Source organism: Erinaceus europaeus, chromosome 9 (genome assembly GCF_950295315.1).
Source record: "Erinaceus europaeus chromosome 9, mEriEur2.1, whole genome shotgun sequence".
Lineage (NCBI taxonomy): Eukaryota > Metazoa > Chordata > Mammalia > Eulipotyphla > Erinaceidae > Erinaceus > Erinaceus europaeus.
Window position 1 is genome coordinate 87,621,176 of NC_080170.1, and position 20,670 is coordinate 87,641,845.

Below are 20,670 nucleotides of genomic sequence, written 5' to 3' on the forward strand. Positions count from 1 at the left end.
CTGTCCCCTTACTCATTCTGCATTACCACTCTCCTATACAATTGGTTTATGTGTCCTTCCCCATACTGCAAAAATATTTACAAACCCGGTGCCAAGTGGTGGCACACGGGATTAAATGCACATAGTGCAAAGCATAAGGACCCGCACAAGAATCCTGGTTTGAGCTTCCAGCTCCACACGTGCAGTGGGTTGCTTCACAAGTGGTGAAGCAGGTCTGCAGATATCTCTCTGTCTCTCTCCCTACCTATCCACCCCCAACTCAATTTCCCTCTGTCCTATCCCCCTTCTCGCCCCCCCCCAAAAAAAAAAAACGAAAAAAATGACCACAGGAGCTCCACGTGGATTAGTAATGCAGGCACAGAGCCCCAGCGATAACCCTGGAGGCAAAAAAAAATTACTTGGGAAAAAATAATAAATATTTGCTGTTGTTAAAGTTTGAAGGCTCCAGCAGGCCAGGCTAGCTTCACAGCGGTATATAGAGACAGAGACTCGAGGACAAACAGCTGGGTTAAGAAGCTGCAGTTTAATCTTTATTCACAAATAGGCAAATCACCACACCATGTGCTCCCCCATCATTCCCCCTCCCGGCTGCTGCTGGGACTCTGGACATCCTTAGCATAGGGGGCGGGGAGAAAGCAGGGTGCAACTAGCAAGGGCCAAACCAATTCTCTCAGAGGTCGGGGGGGGGGGGGGGGGGGAAGGGGAGCAAACCAATATGAAATATACCAACAATTTGCAAACAGAAGTATACACATAAAATGTTTTGTGGTAACTGCTGTCATTGCCATGTAACGTATTGATAGCATTTAATGAACCTTCCTGTGTGGTTTCAGTTTGGCCTTCATGATGATATAGTGCTTTGAGAGCCTTTCCCCTGCCCCCCCAGAACATTATAGTAATCCATCACACCACATCAATGATAACAGCAATTCTAGTTTTGGTTTTGGTAGCATTTACCTATATCTGCTCACTAGCCAGGGTCCAGCTTATCAAGTTTGAGAGTTAACTCATTTCTGATAAACACTGTGTAATAGAAAAAATAAACCTGGATTATTTTATTTTATTTTTCTTCTGGGGCTCTGGAGTAGTGCACCTGGTTGAGCAAACATGCTACCATGCACAAGGATCTGGGTTCAAACCCCAGGTCCTCAACTGCAAGGAGCAGGATTCTCAAGTGGTGAAGCAAGCCTGCAGGTGTCTCCTTATCTCTCCTTCTCTATCTCTTCCCTCCCAATTTTTCTCTGTATTATCAAATCAATTAAAAAGAAAAATTCTAAAAAATAAATAAAACAGAATTTCTTTTACTATTTTTTTTTACTACTGGTCACTCAATTCTTCTCTAGGAACTTTTTTTTTAAATGTTTTGTCTCCAGGGTTATTACTGGGGCTCGGTGTCTGCACTACAAATCCACTGCTCCTGGAGGCTATCTTTTTCCCTTTTGTTGTTCTTGTTTATCGTTGTTGTTGTTGTTGTTACTGTTGTCGTCGTCACTGTTGGAAAGGACAGAGAAATAGAGAGAGGAGGGAAAGACAGATGGGGAAAGAAAGATAGGCATTGTAGACCTGCTTCACCACCTGTGAAGCGACCCCCCCTGCAGGTGGGGAGCCAGCTGGGGTCTCAAACCAGGATCTTTATGCCAGGTCCTTGCACTTTGAGGCACTTAACCCACTGTGCTACTGCCCAGCCCACCCTAAAAAAATTTATCACTGCATATGATAAAACAGGCCCCATGAGATAGAGCATATGTTCACATGTATCCATAAATTAGGGCAAAATATATACCTGAAAGCAAAAGTACACAATAATCTGCTATGAGACAGTATAAAGTTCCTAATGAAATACTGTCTACTTAGACTTAGATACCCTCCTCACCTATTTCCTATTATACTTCCCTCACTCACTCCCAAGCTATCCTTATCAAAGCAAGGACTGCAAAAGCTGAATAAGGGCAAGAGACTAGCATACTTTAACACAGACTCATTAGTCACTATCAGGCCACCCCATCAGCTGGGGCCTTATTCAGAGTCCTGATATTCCTAAGGAGACATGATGGGCCTAGACCTCGAATAAATCCCTCTTTCCATTGTTACCAGTCATCTCTATCAGGAACCACAAAAGAGAGCCCTTCATGTGCCCCAAAGGACCTTGCCTTCAACTTGGATCAACAATGGTAGAGCATCCTCCAAAGGGAGGCTGGACAACATAATTCTATGCTACACCTGAGGAAGATGGGCCCTGAAATTGGGGCAGCTTGGAACATTCCTACTCATGACAACAGAATGTGAGCTCAGATCTACAGGGATGCAGAGTTCACATAGACTCCTAAGCTATCAGGGGATGGGAAGGGATATGGAGTTCTGATGGTGAGAATTGTGTGGAGTTGTACCCCTCTTATCCTATGGTTTTGTCAGTGTTTCCTTTTTATAAATAAGATTTAAAAATTATATCAAAAGAAAAAAAGTTTTGTTTGTATTTATTAAACTCCAAATAAGGGAGATCTACTAGTATTCATCCCTCTCTTTTTGGCTTATCTCACTTAACATGATTCTTCCAAGTTCCATCCAAAATCAAGCAAAGGAAATAGTTTCGTTGTTTTATCAGTTGAGTAGTATTCCACTATGTATTGATTGGGCTGTTGGAAAAGCCATGACATGTTTTTTTATACAAAAAATGTATTATTACTTTTCTGACAACCCAATGTATCACAACTTTCTTGGCTATTCATCTGTTGTCAGATGCTTCCAAGTTTGAAATCTTACAAATTTTATTGCTATTAACATAGATATACATAAATTTCTTTGGAAGCATGCCTTTGATTCCTCTGGACACATCTCCAGGAATGGAATTGCTAGGTGATAGGATAGATCCTTTTCAAGCATTCTGAGAAGTCTCCTGACTGTTTTCCTAAAGGTTTCTTCTCCTACTTTGAATTCAAAGAGTGCGGCAAACCAAAGTAAAAACCCTGTGGTGAGAGGTAGACATGCAGCTAGCTTCCTGGGCCGGAGGGAGGTGGGGGTGGGTGGGTGGGATGGGACACAGTCTTTTGGTGGTGGGAATGGTGTTTATGTACATTCCTAGTAAAGTGTAGTCATATAAATCACTAGTTAATTAATATGAGAGGGGGAAAACTAATTGTATGTCTCGAAGTTTTTAAAACACAGACTGAGTCTTCTTAATATATAGGCTGTGTATTTGATATGCGGACTCTCTCAAAAGCCTAGACCAAGTAGATCAGAGGCAACCAGTGGCACAGCTATTTACAAGATACTGGGTACTATACAGCAAACCCTAACAAAAGGACTTTTCAAAGTTAACCCAATTACCAAATAATGTGATGATAACATTAACTATCCATTGTCTTTTTTAACCCTAAGACAGCAGGAACCTCACATTTCCACTATAGAGCCTATATTTCTCCCAGTCCTGGAACCTTAGGATAGGGCCCACTTTCCTGCATGCCTATCCCAATCCATATCAAATAATATTGCGTCAGCCGATTGCAACCTAATCAACGCAACGATTGCCACCTCAACATGCTTCAGCACAGACTGTGTCCAGAGACTTCAGGTGTGGAATGACAGCTCTTCAGCTTCATTACTCGGGTGAAACCTTTCCTTTCATAGCATTCTCTAATTCCATTCCAGGTGGATCACTTTCTAACAAAGTCCCAAAACCTAGATATATACCAGGTTCTGTGAGAGAGAGCATATGTTCACATGTATCCATAAACAAGTGCAAAATATATACCTGAAAGCAGAAGTACACTAGAGTTTGCAGTGAGTACACCCCCAACACCTCCTCTCCACTATTCCAACCTTTGGGTCCATGATTGCTCAACAATTTGTTTGGCTTTGTATGTTAACTCTCTTTTCAGCCACCAGGTTCCAGATGCCATCAGGATGCCGGCCAGGCTTCTCTGGACTGAAGACCCCACCAATGTGCCCTGGAGCTCTGCTTCTCCAGAGACCCATCCTACTAAGGAAAGAGAGAGGCAGACTGGGAGTATGAATCGACTAGTCAATGTCCATGTTCAGTGGGGAAGCAATTACAGAGGCCAGACCTTCCACCTTCTGTAACCTACAAGGACCCTGGGTCTATGCTCCCAGAGGGATAGAGAATGAGAAAGCCGTCAGGGGAGGGGATGGAATATGGAGATTGGGTGGTGGGAATTGTGTGGAGTTGTACCCCTTCTACCTTATGGTTTTGTTAATTTATCCTTTCTTAAATAAAAAATAAATTAAAAAACAAAAACAAAGAGTGTGGCCAGTTTGTCTTCTATTTCTGATCTTCTCTCTTCTACATGGGTAAGTCAATTTCATTCACTTACTATTTGAGACTGAAATATATTCCGAGTCTTTCACACGTTGTGATTTTGGTTTCAAGTTTTCCATTATCCTATCAAGTGACTCTTTCAAGTCTTGGATTTCTGTATTTCTCTGTAATAAATTGAAAGCTATGTATTTCCTGACAGTGTATTCCCTAAACTATTTCTCTATCTCTTTCTCTCTCTTTAATATTATTTTATTTATTTTTTATCTTTATTTGTTTGATAGAGACAGCCAGAAATTGAGAGGGAAGGGGGATATAAAGAGGGAGAATGACAGAGAGACACCTGCAAGACTGATCCATACTCACAAAGCTTTCCCCCTGCAGGTGGGGGCTGGGAGCTTGAACCTGGGTCCCCGAACACAGTAACATGCGCTCAGCCAGGTTAGCCACCACCCAATCCCTCCTAAACTATTTCTCTAGTAACAGGTCTTCTAAATCTTCATCATTAAGTTTCTGGCTATCACATTAGTTTTATAGAACCAGTGTTTTCCTAGTTTTACCCATCTGTTTTAGTTTCTGATTTTGGCCAGCAGGTAGGTGGTACTGGGTTCTGTTATATATGTGTTGCAGTGGAGAAAGGAGAAGTTTTGAAGAAGTGATGTAGTATGATGGTACCTGATATCCCTTAAACAGAGCCTTTGTGGTGGTAGAGGCCATAGGGGGCTGGGAGGATCCCAGACCTCCTTCTCTTCACAGACTGATTTCTAAAAGTGGGAACTCTGCTGTGAGGTCAAAGAGACTTTCTCAACTGCAAGGTAGTCTGACCCAAATCATCAGGGTCTCTACAGCAGCTGGGACACCGTAGAGTTTGGTAGGCTTCCTGGCTGTCATAAGGGTAGAGAGTTTAGTTCCCTGGTTCCCTTATATGACTCCCTAGGGTTCATTCAAGAGTCTGCGACTTCTGCAGTTCTAAACCACAGTTCCAAACTTGAACTCAAACTTCTTTTCTCAACACACTTGGTTCCTGAGTACTTCTGTACTAGCCCTTTAAGTCTTCGCATGGATTTGAAGCAAATGTAAATATGGTATCAGTCAAAGCAGTATTGTGTTTCTCTCCCTCCCCTCTTGCCCTGGCTGTCCATAAGCAGTCACCCCGCATTCAGATGCGATGTTCCTTTCTGTACTAGAAGTCCTACCTACTCTGTGATGAAATTCATTGAGTTATTTTTTTGTAACGTTTGCTTTCTGGAGGAGAGAGCTATGTGACTAGGTTATCATAGCTCTGCTTCATTCATTATTTGAGAGAGAGGGGTGGGGAAGAGAATACCAACACACCACTGATCCATCATCCATAGAGCTTCCTAGGTGTGACCCATGGTACTCATTATAGAGTCAGGGTTCAAATCTAGGATTTCAAGTGTAGTGAACTACACTCTACTGCGTGGATTTCTAGGGGTGTACATATTGATAGGGAACTAAAATTGTTACTTTCATTATCTGGAAACTAGTATAGGGTGCTAAGAATAGCTGAATTCTTTGTGAACAATTTATATAGTAAATTATTATTGCTGGTTCAGAATATTACTTAAAAGAAAAAACCCTCTTTTTAACCTTAAGACACTTCTGATCCAGTGGAGAAAAAAGTAAAAAAAAAAAAAATAGGTTGACATTGAAAATTAAGAAAAAGGAGAACTATCATTATCAACCTTTATTGTCACAGTGTGACTTTATTTTATTCTAGACAATAATCTTTAATAAATAATGATAGACTCAAATAAAAAAAAAGAATGCTACATTGTCTTGAAAGATGTTCCAGTTCCTGCTATTGAGAAAATACATAACTTGGCCTTTTTCTTTATGATCACTGACTTCATTGTTCTTTATCTCTCAATATGCTAAGAAACCAATTATGTTAAATAATAATGCCTAGAGGAATTTATTCAGAGACAGAGGAGGAAGATCAATGCAATTAGCTAGGACCTTAAATATCAATATTTAGTTTTAGGAAGCACACAATTTTCAAATTTTGTTAAATAGTGTTTCTCAAAGCAGACTCAGTAATTAACATTGTACAACAATATTTCTATTGCAATCCTTTGGCAGACAGCTGTTGAAAAATATAGTCAGACACACAGAGAAGTAAAGATAGCAACTATTTACTTAAATATTGTTCTATGGAAAGCACAAGGTTTGTACAGCAACCCAAAGGACTTATTTAACTGACTACAATCTTTAATATAAATATCAATCACATCAGTTGTATACTCACTCTCTCCATTTCCAACACACTGCAAAAAGCTACACATTTCTCTGACTCACATAAATAATGAATTGGCCTTTGTACAAGGATGAGCATTTATTGTTTGATCTCTCAATCAAAATGGAAGTGCCAAATGGAAAACTATGCCCCCAGGCAAGAACAGGGAGAAATGGAATTTAAAACAAAATTAATATGACATAATGAGAAAGAAAATGTTGAAATATACCTCGGCAATATAAAATCAAAATAACTGAATATTAGCAAAGGGTTCTGGAAGAAAATGCAAAAAAACAATGAGCTATTTATAGCATTTGTGCAGAACTTACCACAAGCAGCTTTTATTGAAGAAAAAAGGGGGGATTGGGGAACATGATTTACTTAGTCATGGAAATGACCCTAATGGCAAAAACTCTGGGTTTTATTTCACATTCTGCCATTAAAACTATGGCATGGCACTGCTGAAATAGTTCACCTAAAGAGTGTGCTGCTTTGTGATATTCATGGCCCAGGTTCAATTCCAGCCCACGGCATTGAAGATGAAATGAAAAATCCGCAGGCAAAAAACCCACTGAAAGTGGTGGACTCTCACTTCCACATTCCAGTTTCCCATTGGTGGACTCTGACTAGGGCAAATCTACTTTCATTTTTGATATTGTCAGCACTTTGATGGACTTTGTTACCAATCAGCTAGTGTCTCACCCAGTTTGAAAAAAGATAAAAGGCTGGGTATTGAGGTTGAAATGTTGTTCAGGCCTGGTAGGAATAGACCTAACCTGAATCTCCTTAAGGAGAAATAAATGTAACTCCCTGCCCTCCATGTGGTCTCAGTCTTGGGTCTTGTTCTTTGGTTACTTTTGAGCTATAACAGAAAGCTGTATTACAGATTTTTTTTTCCATTACAAAGAAGGCTTTAGTGCTGTTCTCTCACCCCCCCTTTTGCCTTTCTATCTAGAAGAGAAAGAGAAACAGAAAAAATGAAAGGAAAGGAAGAAAAAGGAAAGGAGAGAAAAAAAAACAAAGTAGTTGCTGTATGATTTCGAACCATGTGATTTATTTGTTGGTAGTATCCTAAGTATTTACCCCTCTTCAATATTCATTCACTGCTATGCTCTAATGAACCCAAGGGTAAAGTTAGAAAAAAAAAAAAAATATATATATATATATATACACATATATCCTCAATAGCAGGATTTACAGTTGGGAATATCTAACAAGACTTATTTCTTAAATTTACATTATGTCAATAACAACAAAAAAATCTAAAAAATAATGTGTTGACTATTGACCTCTTAAAGAAGCTTCTCAGTTGATAAAAGCACATGAATAGTCCTTTCCTATCTAGCTTTTTCCTTACCCACCTTCCTCTGTACCCTCTAATATAAGAGCTGATTCAATTTGGTCAAATAAGAGGACACAACTTGGACCTCAGTTTGAAAAGTTGAAAATTTCAAAAGTAATTGATAATAAATGATCTTAAGGTTCTTTTTGATTTTAGAAATTTAAGTATTTAAGATATATTCTAAATATTCTTTTTTTTTATTCTCTTCCATGTTTTTTTTTCTACTAGAGCACTGCTCAGCTCTGGCTTATGGTGGTGCAGGGGATTGAACCTGGGACTTTGGAGCCTCAGGCGTGAGAATCTCTTTGCATAACCATTATGCTATCTACCCCTGCAATGCCCATCTTCTTATCCACCTTGCTTACTTAGATCGCTTAGCATCACACTGTATAAAGCTTCTCAAGTATATGTGAAGCCCAGGTTGTAACATACAAAAATAAATTTTTATCTGGAGGTGAAAATTATGGAAGCCATTCAACATATTTGGTTCTAGTCTTTTCAATATATCTTGTTTAAACAGAGGATTTTACTAAAAGTCTAGAGTTCTTCACTGGGGCTTGGCTCCAAAGTCCTGCAGGGACTAGAAAAATAGTTCACTTGGATATAGAGCTGCTTTGTCATGTGGATAACCCAGGTTCAAGCTTAGCACTCACCAAGTTGGAGAAAATGTTGATGTTGTAGTTTCTTTCACTCACTCTCTCTCTGTCTCTATTTCTATCTGAAAAAAAAAAATACATCCTAGAGTGGTGAAGCCCAACAATGACAATAAAAGGAAAAGAAAGCTTTCATAGATAACACAACATTGTTTTTCCAATTTGTCTCCTCTGTGCAAAATAGTTATTGGAATCTAGCTATGTGAGAATAGTCAGTAAAGATATGGATAAAGATAGTCTGTGTCTCTGGTCTAAATACCATCACAGCATCTTAATACAATTGTGCATAATTTTGTTACTACAAATAGCACAGAACATACTGTAAACATTTATGCAAATATTTTTTTTAATTTTATATTTATTTTCCCTTTTGTTGCCCTTGTTTTTTTTTATTGTTGTTGTAGTTATTATTGTTGTTATTGATTCCATCGTTGTTAGATAGGACAGAGAGAATTGGAGAGAGAAAGGGAAGACAGAGAGGGGGAGAGACAGACACCTGCAGAACTGCTTCACCATTTGTGAAGCAACTCCCCTGCAGGTGGGGACCCAGGGGCCTGAACCAGAATTCTGATGCCTTGCCATCCTTGAGCTTCATACCACATGCGCTTAACCTGCTCCCTATGCAAATACTTCTTGGAGTTGTAGGTTGAATCTATAATAGCAGCTAATAAGCATCTCTCAAACAGTTTCTACTTGTATAAGGAATTACCTCTCAGGCTAGGGAGACAGCATAATTGTTATGCAAAAGCCTTTCAAGCCTGAGGCTCTGAGGTCCCAGGTTTAATCCCCAGCACCACCATAAACCAGAACTGAGCAGTGTTCTGGTCTCTTCCTCTCAGTATCTTTCCCTCTGTATCTACTCTTTCTCATAAAAATAAAAATAAATAAATATATAAAATATTTTTTAAAAAGGAATTAATTCTCTACATCATTTGCATAATGTAGACTTCCCAGGACACAGTTTTGGCTAAGACATAAGGCTAACAGAAAGAGAAAGACTACTATGGGATGATCCTGCTCATAGACAAAAGTTGAAAAAATAAGAACAGAAGGGAAAACACAAAGCAAAATCTGGACTGTATTTGGTGTATTACACCAAAGTAAAGGACTCTGGGGCAATGGGTAATGTTCAGGTCCTAGAAAATGATAGTGGAGGAATATCTAGGTGGGGATTAGAGTGTTATGTGGAAAACTGAGAAATGCTTCATATATAGCAAGTACTGTGTTTTACCATAGACTATAAGCCATTAATCCCCCCAATAAAGAAAAATTAACAAATAAAAAGGAAAGTAGAGATTGTTGTTTTCTCTGCTAGACACAGCAGAAAAACAGTGTTCTTTGCTTCTGTGTTAACAGGTGAATAATGGCTAAACAGGCTAAATATTGCTTAGGTAGCAGGAAATAACAGTACATGTCAGTTCATTAGAATAATGTAAATGTAACCACAACCATATCTTAGAAGTAATGCAAATATAACTACAGAACATTTTTTAAGTATTTATTTTATTTATTTTATTTTTGTTGCCCTTGTTGTTTTATTGTTGTAGTTATTATTGTTGTTGTCGTTGTTGGATAGGACAGAGAGAAATGGAGAGAGGAGGGGAAGACAGAGAGGAGGAGAGAAAGATAGACACCTGCAGACCTGCTTCACCGCCTGTGAAGCGATTCCCCTGCAAGTGGGGAGCCAGGGTTCGAACCGGGATCCGTATGCCGGTCCTTTTGCTTTGTGCCACCTGCGCTTAACCCTCTGCGCTACAGCCCGACTCCCAGCTACAGAACATTTTGATTACAAGATTCTGATTCAAGTAAATATGGGTCAAAAACAAAAACAAACAAAGAAAAAGACATGGGTCTAAAAACCCTGTCCAAATTCAGACTGGAAACAAATTAGAGTCATGGCCTCTATTTTAGTGACAGTGTTAGAATTAACTTATACATGTTTTAGAGAATGAGTGTTTTTGCCAGTCAAAGATGATTCTTAAACATCTTGTCATCAGCTATCCAGAAGAATCTTCTACGTTAGCTATAGGTTCTATATGTATCACTCTTAGCATTTCTTCCAGTTACATCTTCCCTGTCAACCACCATCAAGAGCTATGTAGACCATGCCTTATATCTGTAGCCATGAACTTTTACTTTCTGAGTTTAGAAAAGTAAACACCTCTACACTGGCACAGATCATGTGTTTTTATTATTATTTGGGGGGGTCAGTCAGAGATGTGCCATGTTGTACAACTTACTATTATTATTATTATTTTTTATCAGAGTGTTGCTTAGTTCTGGCACATAATGACTTTGGAGACCAAATCTGGAACCTTTAGTGCCTCGGGCATGAAAATATTTTTGCATAACCATTATGCTATCTTCTCAGCCCCAATAGTGTGTATTTAAATAAAATCATTGTAAGATCCCTAAAGAACCAGTCGCACTAACAACACATTTTTATTTAAATTAATCTTTTGTAGAGAAACATATAATCTCAAATTTCTTTCTCTTTTTAAAAAGATTTTATTTATTCATTCATGAGAAATGATAGGAGAGAGAGACAGAACCAGATATCACTCTGATACATGTGCTGCCGGGGACTGAACTCAGGACCTCAGGCTTGAGAGTCCAAAGTCTTATCCACTGTGTCACCTCCCAGACCACTCAAATTCCTTTCTGATATCTCTCTACCTATTATCTTACATGAAGATTATATTATCCAAAATTTCATCACTGAAGTATTCCATCAACATGCTGTTTATGGGAAGCACCATATAACATTCCACTAAGTAATTTCTATGAAAGTCAACTATAACTTCCTCTAAGAGGGTTCACACATCCTCTCCTCATGACAACTAGCACTATCAGTAGTTTTCAAGTATAAATCTTGTGTGATCACATGTTGAGATTTGAAATATTGGGGACTGGGCAGTGGCACACTGGGTGAGTTAAGCACACAAAGTAAGAAGTGCAAGGATGGAGAATTCGGGAAGATGGCGGACTGAGAAGCTACTAGCAGCGTGTGCTCTGATCACATCTGGAAACGGTAGGATTTTCTGCCTTTGGCAGGCCAGTCAATAATTATAGTCACCAGAGAGGTGACTATAATTTAATTTGGGTTAAGAATTAGAGTAAAGGTGGCACGGACTAGTGGGCGGGCTGCTCCAGACTTCTCAGGCGGCGGCGGGCAAGGCGGGTGCGCTGGGCATTGTCCACTGCCCGGGAAGGCGGCTCCTTCACCAGTTGCAGAGCGCTGCTGGGCGGCCGGCAGAGGACCCGGAGGGAGCACTATAGCTCGGGGGCTTTCTCTTGGGAGTCTCCAGGGACCACCGCGAACCTGAGGGAGGATCCAAAGACTTCTTAAGTATAGCTCTCATTGGATCAAAGGACTTGGAGCTAGTTTTCATTTTCGAGAAATCCTTTAAAAAAGTCTAGAGGGGGGGGTTTCCCGGAAGATGGCGGACTGAGAAGCTGCTAGCCGCTGAGCTCCAAACACATCCCCTGGAGACAATAGGATTTTCTGCCTTTAGCAGGCCAGCCAATAAGGTGTCATAGTGGTGACAAGGAGATGACTATTACTTAATTTGGGTTAAGAATTAGAGTAGGGGAAAAAAATTCTTTTATCTTCCTTTTAATTTTCAAGCATACCTCCTCCTCCCCCCAACCCCCCCCATAAGCAGTCCCTGGGGACCAGCTCCTAGCAGGATACCCCACACCACCAAACAGGGTGCTTTTTTTGAATTCACTGATACACATTTGGGAAGTTCCTTGCACTGCTCTTTAATTACAACTCTTTTTCTTATCTTCTCCCTTTTCTCTCTCTTGTCTCTCTCTCTCTCTCTTTTTTTTTTAATCTTGTCATACACTTCTTCCTTCTTCTTTGCCTTTCTGAATTTGTGAATTACTTTGGGGAAGAAATCTGACTCAGAGCGGACTCTCTAAGTGTATCTCTGCTCTAGTTCCCTTTCCCCTCTTGTTACCCCTAGAATATACGGTGGATAGTAGATTTGCATAACTGTCTATTCTTGCTATCCTCTCTTTCTTTTCTCTTTCTTCACTGGGATTTGGTTACTATTTTTTTCACGGAATGGAGAAATTGTTTGACTAACTGGTAACGATTAAACTACTTCAATACTTACTTCAGTTGCTACTGTATTCCTGAGGTTGGTGAGTGCAATTGTCATAAAGGTATTTAGTACAGTGTTACTTGTACTCAAGACACAACAACTGAGGAACAATAGAGCATAAAAAAAAAGAAGAAAGAAACACATAAATAAAAAAAATAAAAAACACATAAATAAAAAAACACATAAATAAAAAAATAGATTAAAAACAAATAAAACTGCTACTCCAATGAATGAAAACAAGAGCCCAGAAGAAACTACAAATCAGCCATAAGTAACCATAGATAAGAAAAGTATGCAAGCAATAATAAACTTATTAATCACAGAAATGAAAACAACGTTGGAGGAAAGGAATGGCAGTATTAGGGAAACAACAGTTGAGACCCCCAAGGAAAATACTGAGTATCTTGAGGCAATTAGAGAACTGAAAGATGAAATAGCTGTAATGAAGAAAGAAGCTAAGACAAGGGAAAGCAGACTAACAGAAGCAGAAAACAGAATTAGTCACACAGAGGATGAGTTAGAGAAAACAAAGAAAGAGGTGAAAGAGCTTAAAAAGAGATTGAGAGACACTGAAAACAACAACAGAGACATATGGGATGATCTCAAAAGAAGTAACATTCACATAATTGGCCTGCCAGAGGAAGAAAGAGAGGAATGGGAAGCAAACATTCTAGAGGAAATAATACAAGAAAACTCCCCAGACCTGAATAACAGAAAGGATATCAAGGTTCAAGAGGCCCAGAGAGTACCAAACAGAATCAATCCAGACCTGAAGACACCAAGACACATCATAGTCACAATGAGAAGAAGTAAGGATAAAGAAAGGATCCTAAAGGCTGCAAGAGAGAAACAAAAAGTCACATACAAGGGAAAACCCATAAGATTATCTGCAGACTTCTCCAGTCAAACTCTAAAAGCCGGAAGGGAGTGGCAAGATATCTATCGAGCCCTGAATGAAAAAGGGTTTCAACCAAGGATAATATATCCTGCTAGACTTTCATTCAAACTAGATGGAGGGATCAAAACCTTCTTAGATAAACAACAGTTAAAGGAGGCAACCATCACCAAGCCGGCCCTGAAAGAGGTACTAAAAGACCTCTTATAAACAAGAACATCACTATAATACTTGCAATATATCAGAGCAAACAAAATTTTTTTTTAGAACAATGACACTACAATACATTAAATCCATAATATCAATAAATGTCAATGGCTTAAACTCACCCATCAAAAGGCACAGGGTGGGGGGATGGATCAGAAAACATAACCCAACCATATGCTGCTTGCAAGAATCCCATCTGTCACAACAAGATAAACAGACTTAAAGTGAAAGGATGGAAAACTATCATACAGGCTAACGGACCACAAAAAAGGGCAGGAACAGCCATTCTCATCTCAGATACGATAGATTTTAAATTAAATAAAGTAATAAAAGATAGGCAAGGACATTACATAATGATTAGAGGATCAATCAGCCAAGAAGACTTAACAATTATTAACATCTATGCACCCAACGAGGGACCATCTAAATACATTAAGCATCTACTGAAAGAATTTCAAAAATACATCAATAGTAATACAATAATAGTGGGAGACTTCAATACCCCACTATCACACTTAGACAGATCAACAAAGCAGAGAACCAATAAAGATACAAGAGAATTGAATGAAGAGATCGACACACTAGACCTCTTGGACATTTTCAGACTCCTCCACCCCAAAAACTGGAATACACCTTCTTTTCAAATCCACATAACACATACTCAAGGATAGACCAGAAACTCTCAGAAGGCTAGACATGGACCTTCCATATGATCCAGTAATTCCTCTCCTGGGGTTATACCCCAAGGACTCCATAACACCCAACCAAAAAGAGGTGTGTACTCCTATGTTCATAGCAGCACATTTCATAATAGCTAAAACCTGGAAGCAACCCAGGTGCCCAACAACAGATGAGTGGCTGAGAAAACTGTGGTATATATACACAATGGAATACTATGCAGCTATCAAGAACAATGAACCCACCTTCTCTGACCTATCTTGGACAGAGCTAGAAGGAATTATGTTAAGTGAACTAAGTCAGAAAGTTAAAGATGAGTATGGGATGATCCCACTCATCAACAGAAGCTGATGGGTCACAGTCCTTTGGTGGTGGGAATGGTGTTTATGTACACTCCTAGCAAAATGTAGACATATAAATCAGTAGTTAATTAATACGAGAGGGGGAAAATCAATTGTATGTCTCAAAGTTTCTCAAAACACAAACTGAATCTTTTTAATATATAGGCTATGTATTTGATATGCGGACTCTCTCAAAAGCCTAGACCAAGTAGATTAGAAGCATTCAATAGCACAGCTATATACAAGATACTGGATACTGTACAGCAAACCATAACAAAGGGACTTTTCAAAGTTAACCCAATTAACACATAATGTGATGATAACATTAACTATCGATTGTCTTTTGGAACCCTAAGACAGCAGGAACCTCACATCTCCACTATAGAGCCCCTACTTCCCCCAGTCCTGGAACCCTTGGATAGGGCCCACTTTCCTGTACGCATCTCCCAATCCAAACCAAATAATATTGCATCCGCCGATCACAACCTAACCAACGCAACGATTGCCACCTCAACATGCTTCACCTCAGACTGTGTCCAGAGACTTCACGTGTGGAATGACAACCCTTCAGCTTCATTACTCAGGTGAGACCTTTCCTTTTATAGTACACTCTAATTACATCTCAGGTAGTTCACTTTCTAACAAAGTCCCATAACCTAGATATACACCAGTTTCTGTGAGAGAGAGCTTATGTGCACACGTATCCATAAACTACTGAAAAATATATACCTGAAAGCAGTAGTACACTAGAGTTTGCAGTGAGTACCTCCCTAACAGTTCCTCTCCACTATTCCAAGCTTGGGATCCATGATTGCTCAACAACTTGTTTGGCTTCGTATGTTAACTCTCTTTTCAATCACCAGGTTCCAGATGCCACCAGGATGCTGGCCAGGCTTCCCTGGATTGAAGACCCCACCAATGTGTCCTGGAGCTCAGCTTCCCCAGAGACACACCTTACCAGGGAAAGAGAGAGGCAGACTGGGAGTATGGACCGACCAGTCAATGCCCATGTTCAGCGGGGAAGCAATTACAGAAGCCAGACCTTCTACCTTCTGCAATCCTCAACGACCCTGAGTCCATGCTCCCAGAGGGCTAGAGAATGGGAAAGCTATCATGGGAGGGGGTGGGTTATGGAGATTGGGTGGTGGAATTGTGTGGAGTTGTACCCCTCCTACCTTATGTTTTTGTTCATTAATCCTTTCTTAAATAAAAAATAATAAAAAAAAGAAGTGCAAGGACCTGTGCAAGGATCCTGGTTTGAGCCACCTGGTGTGGTTGTGTGTGTGTGGGGGGTTGACTTCACAAGCGGTGAAGTAGGTATCTGTCTTTCTCTCCCGTTTTCTAACTTCCCCTCTTTTCTCATTTTCTCTGTTTTATCCAAAAAATAGAGGGGGGCGGGAATGGCCGCAGGAACAGTGGATTCATAGTGCTGGCACCAAGCAGTAGTAGCAAAAAAAAAAAATTGAAATATGTTCCAAATATCCATCCTCTTACCCATCTTATTTACTTAGATCTCTCAATCTCACACTGCCTGCTGGTTCTCAAGTGTTCTCCATCTTCTTGCAAAAGTTTTGCGTATTACTAACTTTTTAGTTTCTTGATTTGGGGAAATCTCCCAAATAGCACTCCCAGCATTATTGACAGAGATTCTCTCTAGTGAAAATCAATGTCCACAAGACTTTATTCTCTCACACTGTCCATCAAGTCTCTCAAATCAACATTTACTAAGTTTTACTTCTTATCTTTATTCAGCTTCAAATATCACTGCAATGTTGTCACAAACTGCTGAGTGAAGCTTAGGCTTTAACAGTGTCTCCTGATTCTATGCTGTCCCTCTTAAACCTTTGGAGCAGCATTTTGCAGTAATGCTCTTGGGAGTGAACAGGTAAAACAATTCCTCCTCTTATATGTTATCACCACTTTAGTAGGTATCCCTCATGGAAAAACTGAAACACTCAAATACCTACTTCCTTTAGATTTAGTTTAGTAATTCTTCTGGACTCTAAGGATGCTTTATATAGCACTTTAACAGACTCCCCTGCTGTCCTCAGAACCATCTAAATCTAGATGCCCTGCGGACTTGTTGTTAAGGCCTCTGACCAATTGTTTGCTAGCCTCAATATTTGTACTCTCCCATAGCAATTATTCTGCCTAAGTGCATGGCTATACAGTCAAAAATCTTTCTTAGACTTCATTGCAGGTATTATAGGTCCACATTACTAATTATGACAAGTGATACGTGAGAAGTCATATGCATCCATTCCAGGTCTTGCTTTTTAATAATTTGAGACGTATTCCCTGACTCATTCTGCCTTGCCTTTGGCTAGCAGGAAGATGAAAATAAATGGAACTATTGTCTTAGGCCAAAGTAAGATCTAAGGTTGAATTGATGGTCACTTCTATCAGGAACATTATCATAAGCCTTCTTGCTGGCCTTCACAGGATCTTGCCCTCAACATAAAGCAGGAAAGGTAGGGAGTGCCCCAGTGAAGGGAGATTGGGTCATCCTGCCCTGCTACTTGAGGAAGACTGGTCCTGAAATGAGTGCAGCCTACAATGTTCCCAGCTGTGAGCTCAGATGAGTAGGGACTAAGAGGTTACACAGGCTTGTGTGATATATATATCCTGGATCAGGTAGATGAGGTAAACAGTTAATTTTATTCATATATATATTTTTTGTTTTTTCAAGAATAGGAGCTACTCTCTGCCCTAATCCAACTTTCTAGCCCTTTTCTCTACTCTGACACTGTCTTCTCAGACAATATTTTTGTCTAACTCCAGGTTAGCTATCAAAAAAACTATGATAGTTGTGGGCCCCTAGAAACATGGCCTAAATTGTCTTCCTAATTTCCCTCCATGCTAAGATCCCTAATCTCACCTGCTCTGTTCCTACTTTTTGGTTCCTATCCATTAATCATCTTGTTCCACTTTATATTTTGCCACCACCAAGTTGCAGACACTACCATGATTCCATCCTAATTTCTCTGAGCAGACAACCTCACCAGTGTGTCCTAGAACCCCACCTCCCCAGAGCACTATCCCACTAGGGAAAAACAGAAACAGGCTAGGGGTATGATTGACTTGCCAACACCAATGTCCAGCAGAGTAGCAATTATAAAAGCCAGAACTCCTACCTTCTCTACACCCCAAAAATAATTTTGGTTCATACTCCCAGTGGGAGCAGAGTGATAAGAGGAGGATAAAAGGCTCTAAACTCCAGCTCCATAAGGACCCAGAAAGAGAAGAGGAAAAGGAGAGGGACATTTGGATGTAGGAATAAAGTAGCTTGTAAAGGAAGACAGGATCTTTCAAAGGAGGGGTGTTATATACAAGTATAGACAGATAGTTGTAGGAGTAGTAGTTAACACATATCTGTAACCTTGGGAAAACTGCTGTAGCTTGCAATAGAGGGCATGGGGATTCAGAACTCCTGTGGTGGGAACGGTATAGAATTATATCCCTGCTGACATGTTATTTTGTCAATCAATTTTAAATCACTAGTAAATAAGAAATTAAAAAAGGATCTAAAGTTGAGATCAGCAGAACCACCTTCTAACTATGAGTCTACAGTGAAAGATAAATAAATCCTATCTTGCTTAAACAATTTTTTAGTTCTCTTTTGAATTCTATTGGTGACAGTGGTTTTTAGTTTGTTCTGTAAACACAAAAGATTCTCTCTTTTATTTTTTTAATCTTCAAGTGCACTCTCCAAATCTCACAGGGAGATTTTTTATGAAACAAATAAGTAATCCCAATTTTAAGACTAATCTTTGATTTTACAAAACTAACATAAAGAACCTAAATAGTTGTTTCGGACAGTAATGCTCTACAGTCAGCATCAAAATAAGCAAAACAGCTTATAACTATTTTAATTTGCATTTCCATCAAGAACCCCACAGTCCATCTTTACATCTAGCCTAACTCAGTATCTTGTCATGGCAGAATGGTATGGAAGTTTTCTTCACCATATGTGATTATCTGAAGAGAGAAATAACTGTGTCTTCTTTCAAAACAAATACAGGTATGACCACTATACATTCTATACATTCCTCAAGCAAAATCATAGAAAGAAATTCGCTGAATAGTTATTTAAAATTCCCCAAGGAGCTTCTACATTATTCTTTTTTTTTAAATCTTTTTAAATTTTATTTTATTTTATTTATTTATTCCCTTTTGTTGCCCTTGTTGTTTTATTGTTGTAGTTATTATTGTTGTTGTCGTCATTGTTGGATAGGACAGAGAGAAATGGAGAGAGGAGGGGAAGACAGAGAGGAGGAGAGAAAGATAGACACCTGCAGACCTGCTTCACCGCCTGTGAAGCGACTCCCCTGCAGGTGGGGAGCCGGGGTTTGAACCGGGATCCTTATGCCGGTCCTTGTGCTTTGCGCCACCTGCGCTTAACCCGCTGCGCTACAGCCCGACTCCCCTTCTACATTATTCTATCACACTTCAGCTTAAGTCTGAGGCTTGACCTTTAAAGGGAGATGTCCTGCAGCATTGTTCTGTTCGCCAGCAATAAGTAATGCTATTTCTCTGGGAGGAGGATTATCTTAGTCCACTTTGTTTGTAAAATAGTATTAACTAAAGCTTTCACCTGAAGTAATGTTCTGACTCAAAAATAAGATTTCATATCTACATCCTTCCTAGAGGACGCTGTACCGGCATACTATGTCATCCCAACAGGATCCGTTAACAACTAAGTTAGTTCTTTTTGAAAGTGAAGGCAAAAAATACCAGCAAAACTTACGCTCATCATGGTTTAGGGGAAATTATGATGGAAACTCTTCAAATACATGGTACATTTCACTCAAAATCTTAAGGATCAGTTTGAAAAATATTTGTGTAGGGTGCAGAAATAATTTCTTTTTTTCTCCCTTTCCTTTTCTTCCTCCTCTTATCTTCCTTCTGCTTCATCAGCATCAAGCTCATTAAATATTAATATCAACCACTGTGTAAATCTCATTCTCTCTGTATCAGGACTGATGATTGGAGATAGATAAATTCCTTACCAAGTAATTTTCAAAAGAGGCAATAAGATGCAAATTTGTTCTACATTTCAAACACCTGCTTCAGACATTTAAGATGCCTCCTAGGAACATGCTAACATCCTTTTATCTCTTATCAAGTCACTTATTATCTTATAACAACAGCCTAGTGTTTTTTACCTCATTCTACATATCAGTCTAATGAATACACTCTATATGTGTACATTTCCTCTCTCATTGCTTCAAATATCATGTTATTGTAAAAGTACTATCCTATACATTGATATGAAACATATCATTCTATTCCTGTGCTATCCCATCTGTACTAGCCACAACTTAAACATCAATTCTAATGTTTTAAAATATTCCATGCACATGCCATTTTATTAAATTTTCACAGTAAGTGAAAGAGTAAATGATATTTTTAGAGATGGCTATAGGGTGACTGTAATCATTGTTCTTCCATTCCTTGTGTTACAGGCAACAAAAACATAGTATGCTCCAGTGATGAGACAAATTGGGATCATTTTGGAGAACATAAAAGCACAAGTCTGTTTACTGTACCACTTGTATCATTATTAAACACTGAATACTAGAGAGGAGAAAGGTTTTGACTGATGTGGTGTATACTCCTTCTTGATTTAACTGCAGTAGCCTAGTCATTCAAATGAAATGTTTCAAATGGACAAGATCTGTGTTAAACCAGTACCTTCATGAACACGAAATGATTACTATACCTAATTTCACTACTTACTATCCACTAAAGACAGTTGATAAATAATCACCTTCATGAAGTAAATGAGAGTCTATACATGAACACTGACTTTCACAAATGTATAGGGTTTTGTGTGTGTGTGTGTGTGTCAGTCATTCTAAAAGTATCTATTATACATCCCTGTTGGTATGCCTCTAAATTCTGCTTATAAGACC